The sequence below is a fragment of the Thermobia domestica genome, chromosome 3 (assembly GCF_964235325.1).
Source record: "Thermobia domestica chromosome 3, izTheDome1.hap1.1, whole genome shotgun sequence".
In the NCBI taxonomy this organism is placed as follows: Eukaryota; Metazoa; Arthropoda; class Insecta; order Zygentoma; family Lepismatidae; genus Thermobia; species Thermobia domestica.
Window position 1 is genome coordinate 328774519 of NC_137456.1, and position 10379 is coordinate 328784897.

Sequence of the window (10379 nt, forward strand, 5' to 3'; positions counted from 1 at the left end):
ATGATCAACTCAAATGTCACATTTCATGCTAAATTGAGACTAGAGATTCGAAACACAATTTGAGATATTTCAAGCACGTAAGCTCCGCAAGGGGTGCTCTGGAGAATTAACAGAAGATGCATATATTTTATTATTATTATTTTTTTGTTTTTCTGAAACGACCTACTCTTCAGAATATTCTATCCATTTTTACTCTATGTGCTATACGTCGGTTTTAAGTTTTTCATTATGTGCTTGCCGTAATCTTTTAATTATATTATATCCCTGTATTATATTTGTGGGGCTGAGAGAGAAATTATTTCAAGTTACCTTCTTTGCCCGAAACTTTTTTCACTTCTGTGAAATTAATGTTTGATGACTTATACTACTTTACTGTTTAGCCGCATACTTTTTGAGATGTGAGGACCTCTTTCTTAATTTTTTTTTCTGTTGAATTTAATGTTCATGATTCGTTGTTTTTTTGACTATGTTATACTATTGAACACATTTATTTTTATGTCTTACAAATTAGGGAGGTTACGTTATGATAGCATTGGAAATTTTGGAAGTCTCTCTCTAACAGTAAGAATCCAAGATAGACGAACTTTACGCATTTCCTCATTACCTTAGCATCGAATTCTATAATTATAATATCATGTATTTGTTTTAATTTTGTGAAATATTAACAAGGAACATTTCTTAAATAGTTTTATATCGGAACAGTGTTTAGATATGTATCACAACTAAACACGTAGATATATTTCAATAGAAGTGAATGTCGTAATATGGATTAAAATTTGATACCTCAAAACATTCTAAGGATAATAGAATCTTTTATAGGGATTGGTAAATTGCCTAAAATGATAACAATGTCGAAATATTAGGAATTGTTATAATCTTTTTATCTTTATTTTAATTGGAATTGTTTTTGTCGCTTTACTAACAGTTTCTGGTAGTTGTAATAGTAAAGGTTCTCGTGTTCAGTATCTCGCTGTTGCTGCTGTATTTTACATTTAAGAAATGTCCCTTCTTTGTTCTTTCATGTTATTTTTATGGATTTTAATTAATTTCTTACTGGTCCCATAAACACACTCTTTGCAGAGAAGAGAACACGCTTTTTGCTCGGAACCAGGCAATTTCTCATCCAGATGGGAAATCTGATACTAGCAAATCGTTTTGTAAAGGATTAACTCTATCGCATATGTCGAGATCACGTAAAAGTGAAAAACATCATACGTATCAAAAATATGTAAAACGAATTAATAAAAGAGCACACATGTTACTAAATACAGGAGAAAAACGTGAAGAGTGTGGAAAAGGGGTTTACTGCAACAGCAAGTACGGAAACACACATAGTTATACATACATCTGTTAAAACTCATATCTGCCAAGAGTGTGGCAGGGGATTTTTTTCCGAGTTCTAGTTTGAAAGAACACATCTTAACACATACTGGTGAAAAACCTCATATGTACCAAGAATGTGGAAAGGGATTTACTCGTAATTCTGACTTAAGAAGACACATCTTTACACATACTGGTGAAAAACCTCACAAGTGCCAAGTGTGCGGTAAAGGACTTGGTGCTAAATCACATGTGAGAGAGCACATGTTTATACATACTGGTGAAAAACCTGACAAGTGCCAAGTGTGCGGAGAAAGATTTGGTGCGAAATCAAATGTGAGAAAGCACATGTTTATACATACAGGTGAAAAGCTGCACAAGTGCCAAGTATGTTGTAGGGTATTTACAACAAGTTCTAACTTAAGTACACACATGTTTATACATACTGGTGCAAAACACCACAAGTGCCAACACTGTGGAAGGGCATTTAGTCAAAGCTCTAACTTAAGAAGACACATCTTTACACATACTGCTGAAAAAGCCTACCAGTGCGAAGTGTGCAGCAAGGGGTTTACAGATATTTCAAATCTGAGAGCACACGTCTTAATACATACAGGTGAAAAACGTTACACGTGCGAAGAATGTGGAAAGAAATTTACTCATAATTCTGCCGTAAGAAGACACATATTTACACATAGTGGTGCAAGACTCCAAAGTGCCAGGAATGTGGAAGGAAATTTACCGATAGTTCTAACTTAAGAAAACATATCTTTCAACATACTGGTGAAAATGCTCACAAGTGCTAAGTGTGCTGTTGGAGATTTAGTCCAAAATCACTTGTGAGAGCGCACATGTTAATACATAAAGATGAAAAACCTCAGAAGTGACAACTGTGTTAAAAGTAATTTATTAGGTGGTTACAATTCCAAGCGCACATGTTTATGCATACAAATGGAAATGCTCACACTTGGAGAGAATGTGGAAAAAAGTTCAGACATACTTGTACTCTGAAAAGGAACATCTTAACAGATACAGGTGAGCAAATTTATACATGCCTTTAGTGTGAAAAGAGACTTAGTCAAAATGTTAGTTTGATAGCACACGTTACAAGACATTCAGAAAAAAAACCTCGAAAGTGCGAAAAATGTGGAAAAGGATTTAGTCAAAGTTCTCCTTTGAGAGCTCACATCTTAACAAACACGTGTGAGAAACATCTTACATGCGAAGAACGTGGATAGGAATTTAGTCGGAAAGATAATTGGAAACTCACACGCGCTAATAGAATAGAATGGAAAACTTCATATCTTTAAATGTTTCGAATTTAGTTTTAAAACAAAATGGAATTAAGTCAAGTTTTAAGAATCTGTATACGAATGAAAAATGTAAAGGTCTAATCTTTTATATCAGAGACATGACCTCCGGGGAAATAGTATTAATAAAGTAGACAGTGTTTTCTCCGTTACTCTATTGATAGACCGTCCAGCGCGTCCAAATAACGAAAATATCACACTCAAGACTTCTGGCTTTTTAGTTTACAAAATTCTGTTTGAAATTATTTGAGTTTTCGAAAGATATTACTTACCAATCCCAATCTGATGCTTCAAAAACCAATAGCAAGACTTTCAAAGATAATAAAATATATAAGAGAAAGTATACAAAATAATTTAGAATAGAATAAACAGTAAAAAAAAAAACAAATTATAGAGTTCACAAAGGAATTCTTTGTATAACGTTTATTACGAACGCTGTTACAATATGGCCTGGAGGAAGTTTTAGCGTCAAATCTTAAGAAACCAAATTTCGTATACTAACATATTGCTCTTGCTCCTGTCTATGTATTTCGATCCTTGATAACTTTTTTTCAAATAGTACACTGATGTACAGTCATGTGCATTAGTCGTTTAGATAAATAGTAGATATTTGGTAACTAATATTCATTAAATATATATTCAGTGATGTTTACTTTGAAATTTTCATATGTTCTACACAATCTAACTCCCGTCTCAGGAAAACACTCAAATCAGAGACCATCCCAACCTAGACCCCTATGCTCATTTTTTAAAGACTATAAGCTTTTCGCGAATTAATAAATGATTACTAAGAAGTAAGTGTGTATCTCTAGCAGAGAAATTCGTCCCAGATAAGCAATCCATAAATGATATTGTGGGGTTTTAATTTATTTGCTTTTTGCAAAGCACTTACTAGTTAGAAGTCAATGATAAATTATTACATGATCAATTTTATATACTAAAAACGAGGAAAGAAAGTACTGAGCTTTATCAGGAAACTAATTAAAATATATAAAAAAAAGTAATAGCGAGAGAAATATCAAGCTGTTGACAAAATAATGGCTGGAAAAGGAAGAAACGCTTACAAACGAAACTGAATAATGTTTGAGCATTAATGATTCAGCCGCTACTATTGTGGCAGATTATATTGAGCTTAGAAATGTTCTGACATACAAAATTCTCAATTCGAGTCTTGATTACATGGATATTTTTTGTGTGTTTTTCTGTGAAGAAATAACATATTTAAAACGGAACATATTTTACTAATATGTTGAAAATTATAAAAATGTTGATAATCAGACACTGGTTTGTAAATAATAATTAGTCATATGATATATCTAGTTACTCTCATGTCTTCATTTTCTATATTTTATTTTTAATGATTTACTAATCAATATTTCAAAGGAACGGTTGAATCCATTTATTGATTTTTAGAGTATATTTAACGTGATTTCGAGTCTGTATTAGATTTATAGAAGCTATTGTTAACTGTTGCTCAATGCTACATTTCGTTTGAATTTAATGCCCATTTTTTTAATGATATGTAAAATTGTAGAATTTGTATTCAAAGCAACGGAGAAAAGATGGGTCTATTGTGGGTATATTGAAATGACCCTTTATTTATCCTCTGTATTATAGTTTTAACTGTACCACATTTAGACCTTTAACCCATTCTCAGATGGGTATTCGTCCTCCAGGAGACTTAAATGTTCAACCAGCTAGATGAACCTTTATCCTTTAGCAGAGTTAAACGTTCAGCTAACCAAAAACACCTTTATTCGGTATGAAAGTTAATTAAAAAAAAATGGTTTAAGTTACGTTCATCCATGTTGTGAATGTATCTGAGCTGCATCCAACATTTGGATCAACGTTACGGATTTATTTTTACACTGTTCTCTCTATCTTAGACTTTATTTCACATAATATTGTCCCCTTCTTATCATTCGTCACATTTTCTAATTTGAATTTTGTAGAACTCCCTTTTCATCCGAATTTTGGAAAGCTTCCAGTGATTTTTAATCCACTTTGCATAAAGTCAGCGTTTCTAACCCAAACTTCAGACGAGATATTTTATGATACTGTTTCCTGATTTTTTATTCAAAGCCGCACGGAATATTACTTCACCGTCCCAATCCTCATTTCGCCATACCTGTTCTTTCGTTAGTTCCATGATCAGAGTTTGCACTTCACGTCTTCACTATTAATACTCCCTAACAGTGGTGTACGCAGGATTTCATCGATTAATATTCAAGGACGATCCGCGAAGCTTCCCTAATGGAGTCTCGTAGCCTCTGGGTACCCCAAAGATAATCACTGATTGCAATTAGTATTGGGCTTATCTCAGATACTAAGTTCTTAAAACTTTTTCTCGAAATTTTCGTCTTATTTTCCCTTAAGATTCCGCAACGAAAGCTATGTCATCTGGGAATTTTGTAAATCTAATATTTATATTGTCTATCAAAATACCGTCTTCGTTAGTATCTTTTCTATATATAATTCTAGACTGGCTGATATATTGATCTAGCTAGAGACTTCAAGTTTTACACAGAAATTCGAAGTGCAAGGATGGACGGGAATGAGAACCGATTATTCTAACAAGCTGTCCACATATTGAAGTTTGTTAAGGTTAAATACCAAAAATTCAGTATTTTCAATTAAGATAATTGCACACGTGTTTCAGTGTATTTTTAAAAATATTTTCCCTAAGGGAACAAATAGGACGGCGTACTCTTCAATAACCACTCCATACAAGCTATTCGAATTCACGCAAGTATGAGCCTTAAGGACTGGAAATATCTCCAAGACGAAAAAGGAAAAACGTAAAATTCTACTCTGAGTATTAGTGTTTGCTAACATTAAATAAAAATGGTTACGGGCTGGCGAACTCTCGTTCAAATACCATTCTTCTCTGACATCTCCCCTCTATTCTAACAATTCCTTGTTAGTACAACAACAAATATGTCAAGTATCTAGCAGGAATACGACAAAAGCTTAATCGTTATGTGTTACCCACCATGGTAAATAAAAGAAGATGGCATCAAATTGAAAGAATTTCAGTGAGTCACTTGTTAGTGACATACTCAGCTTTTATCTCTGAGTGTTCTATCTAAATTAGAGAAAAATATTTGCAACACAACACTTGCCTACAAGTCCCCGTTAGTGTCATATTCTTAATTCCAGTGTATTCACTGTCAGCTGAAGCACGTAGTTCATATTACAAACGAGCTAAAGCGTGAGGTGAGTATCCATCGATCTTAGTAAGAAGGGCTATCGCAATAGTAATTACAGTCAGCTGTTTCAGCTCGTCTATACCAATTGTCTTCCGTTCGATGGTCCCCTTTCTCACTATATACATATAATCACATAGCTTAACCAGTTTTCGTTTGAACAACACTAATAACTGGAAAATACACTTTATTATGTAGTCATTTGTTTTCGTCTAAATACGCCAGGTGCCAAGATCATTACTGTGTCTATTCTGATTTCCCTGAAGTTCAAAATGTTTCTCTCCTTAAATGTTAAGCTTACAGAACTTTAACTATTTTTGTTTCATTATTAACAACCCATTAGATTTTATGCAGTGTGAAGTTTGAGGTTTGAAATCAAGATGAGACATACTATTGGAAAGTCTAAGGAATTTCCAAGGGAAATAAAAATGAAGTTTTTCTGTTTAAAGACCCATGAATATGCCGACAAGCGTAAGAGCGACGGGTGATCAGGACAAGTGAATCACGATGGGAGAACTTGTGATATGTAATGTGGAGGGAAACGGAAGTACCCCGAAAAAACCTATAGGCACGATGTTGAGCACAGCCTACTTCCCCGGGGATTGAACCAGGGACTTAACCAACAAATTCGATTCCACTGTAACAGACACACCTTGCGCCACAAAGACAAAAATGTCTATAAAATTTAAACCAATTAGTAATGTAGGAATTGGCCATGGCCAGCGCTGCAAGCTTTGAGGAACAGAAAATTTTCTCGATCCAACTTCCTTTCCTACTCTAGTTTTGGAAATTTACTCGTTGGGTCCAATGTGCCATTCATGTAGTAATATGTAACTCTCACTGAAATGTTATTTTGTTACTATAAATTTGTAATATTACTAACAGTTCCTGGGAAAATTGAAATTTTCTTGCATTGGTCCCTTGGGATCAATGCGGAATGGTATTGCCATTTCTGTATTGCTTCGACGTTTTGTCCCATGCACACAGGCATAGCCTTTGTCATCTTGTAAGTTTTATGAGCATTGATTTCTATCTCTACACGTGAAATATTTGTAAAAACAATCATTATTATCAGAGCAGCATAAACATTATTTCGAAACACTTTTGTACTAATAGCGATGGTTTAGAGTGAACAAGGTAAATATTTCACCTCAAAAATGTTTCGGTCTCTTGTATTTCGAATATAATTGTAACTAAATTTAATTTTGTGCCAGCTTTATTTTGAGTTCGTTCATCAGAATGGAAACTAGAAATTTTTCGACTCATGAAAATAGCTCTTAATTTCACAAAATAGACCTCTCTGATGAACACGTTGTACATCACATGAAAATCCAGACTATTCACCACGTAGTGATAAGTGAAGGGGTTTGCGAATCAGAATTGGACGTACGAGGGATGATCAGAAATCAGGTTACAAGGCCGATATATCTGGAAGTTCCTTTGTTATAGAGGAGTGAGAAGGGTGCAGTGATTTTACTACATGGAGTTGACAACTGTATATAGTTTTAACTACGTGCCACCTAGTGCGCTAGTGTTAGGTAAATAAAAATGTGGACTTGTTTTCTGACACAACATGTAAGCACAACTGAAATTCATCGGCAGCAGGTAGAGGTTTAATCTAGGACTTTCCAGCTTGTGCATCATCTTCCTTCAAGTCAGTCCGCACCCGCATACGGTCCAGCAGATCACCATGCTGTTGAAGCACTGTCATAGGATGTTATGGGATGCTATGGTACTTGGGTTCAGTTCTCGGTGACGCTGTGATAGATTATATTATTGAAAGTAATTTTACTTAGTTTTATTTGCATAATCACTTATTTTTATTAAATCATGTTACTTGATAAAGGAAGGAGGAAATACCGTTATAAAAATTATTTACATTGTTCATGAATTGTTATCTTTGTTACGAAAAGCAAATACTGCAAGGAGAGCAAGTGTTACGAAGGGGTGATTTTTTCAGAAAAACTCCGTTTTTTTTTGATTTTTCCGGATAAGGTTTATGATACCGACACGTGATACCGTTGGTAAGTATGCTCTATCGTGAGAAAAACGAGATATGAACAATGATCCTACGATAAATAGTAAGGAAGCAGTAGCTGTTTGAGTGAAAGTCTAAAATTTTGGATATCCTTAAAGGGTTAAACTTATTGCATTCTGACGTCTTTGTTACATTTCTATCTGATAATTCATTGTTAAGAGCTCTTCTTTGTTCTATCACTCTCTCGAGCATTTCATGTATGCTGTTCCACCGAGTTTTCACTTGCTGTATAAGGAAATGTACTTCCAATCCTAATAACCTTAACTGTTTTTCCAGTTCTGACGTTGCCAACGTGCTATATTTAAAGTGGGAAACAATCCGACTAACAACATTTAACATTTTCTCGATTTTCTCTATTGCATGAAACAAAAAAATTACATGATTTAGCAAGTGTACAAATAGATGTAGGAGAAAGGAATGTTTCATCGCTGATTTACTCGACTTTTTCTCTTCTATACACTGTTAAGTTTGAGTTGCGTTTCTATAGCACTAGATTGTGAAGAGAATTGCCTCATTTACAGGTTGTTTTCGCGTAGCATTTTTCGTTATATTTCTTAATGTAACACGACCAATGTCACTATTCCAAGTGAACATTTTCATTTTCCGGAAAATTTCCGTTTCCGTTTTTCCGGAAAATTTTCCGCCTTCCGATTTTCCGGAAAATTTTCCGTTTTCAATTTTCCGGTTTCCGGAAAAAATATTTTCCGTTTTTCCGGAAAATGTGGCCATCCCTAGTCTAAATATCATTTTCTTCAAATTTTAGCCCCTCTGGTCCTCCCTGTTTTAACGCAGAGATTTTAAAAAATCTGATAAATACTACTAGGTGTTCTGAATGTTTATCACAATTCCAATTTTCCAGGTGTAAAAGTAAGCCCGCCCAAAAAATATATATACCGATAATGTCCCATATTTCCGTATACAGAGGGATATTTTTAAACATTCCCTGAGACATCCCAAATTACCCTAGGATCATGGTTTGCACATCATTCTCTTCAGAATAGAACTGCCTTTCAGGCGGTATCGTTCACTTGTCTCCATCATGTATCTAAGGCGTGAAAATTCCGTGAAAGGGATTTTTGTTAAAAATTTCCCTTTTTCAACTTTTAGCCCCTCTGTAAGCCCCTGTTTTAAAACAGAAATACGAACAAAATCTGTTAAATACTTGTCGGTGGACTGAATGCTTGTGCACAATTTCAATCTTCTAGGTGCAAAAATAAGCCCGCAGAAAATACCAAAAATGTCCAAAATTCCCCTATACAGAAGTTTATTTTGATCAAAATTCCCTGACACTTCCCTAATTACCCTAGGGTCATGTTTCGCCCATCATTCTCTTCAGAATAGAACTGCCTTTTAGGCGGTACCACATTCACATGTCTCTATCATGTATCTAAGGCGGGAAAATCCCGAAGAAAAGGATTTTTTGGCAAACATATCCCTTTTTTAACTTTTTGCCCGTCTGGATCCCCCCTGTTTTAACGCAGAAATTTTTAAAAAAATCTGGTAAATACTACTTGATGGACTGAATGTTTGTGCAAAATTTCAATCTACGTGCAAAAATAATCCTGGCAAAAAATAATGAACATAGACCGGCCCCGCAATATTAAATGAAAATATATATATTTTAGAATTATGACGTCATCACCTTCTTTGTCTCGACGCAGGAAGGTGTGAAACCATACGTAAGGTCTTCTACAATGCCTCTGGATTTGAAAAACAAAAGACCCGGAGGAAAAAGCTCAAATAGGAGAGTTATAACGCAATGTACCTTGAAACACTCGTATGGTACAAATTGTACCACGGGTTCCCCAAAGGTATATATATACATAAGGGCGGATCCAAGAGGGGCTATATCTCCCCTTGGCCCTCAGATATACACTTGATAAAATGGACTTCAATCCTGTTTTACACTGGATAAAGCTGCAGACTATGATTTAGCCTCTCCGTTGATCATATCCTGGATCCGCCAGTATATATATATCTGGTGACCCATTTTAACCTTTCCACGGAGATATCTCGAAAACGGCTGAATATAAATGAACCCAACAAAAACTCAAATGTTAAATGCAACATGGCACGTCAAATATTGTCGCGGTGCCGCCAAAGTCCAACTTTATAATTTTAAATGGAAACGTGCGTTGAGTGATATCTCGTTCGATAGATCTTCAAACACTAAACAAGAGATGTGCAAAAGATTTTTCGTATCAGTCATTGTATTCAAAATAGTCGCCAAGATATGGTACCTGTATCAGATAAAACGTCCAATACACCAATATGAAAACGGTTTTAGATAAATGAACAGAACGAAAAGCGAAACAGGAAAATATCATGGAGAACGTGGAATGATGTTGTCGCGGTGCTGCCCAGGGCCACACTTCATGAGGACCCAGGGCCTTACACTAATAAGAAAACGGTTGGAGATAAATGAACAGAACGAAAAGCGAAACAGGAAAATATCAAGGGGTACGTCGAATGATGCTGTCGTGGTGCTCCCAAGGTCCAACTTTA

At 35.0% G+C, this 10379-nt stretch overlaps 1 protein-coding gene across 2 annotated transcripts in view; it reads left to right on the forward strand.

Moving 5' to 3' along the window:
* Window positions 1-4556, forward strand: part of LOC145681200 (uncharacterized) — a 73569-nt gene extending 69013 nt beyond the window's left edge. The window contains exon 5 of one of the 2 annotated variants that reach the window (XR_014130737.1): window positions 1081-4556. The gene's annotated coding sequence lies outside the window, so the exon portion shown is untranslated. The remainder of the gene's footprint in view (window positions 1-1080) is intronic. The other variant, XR_014130738.1, reaches the window with a different exon arrangement.
* Window positions 4557-10379: the final 5823 nt, after the last annotated feature.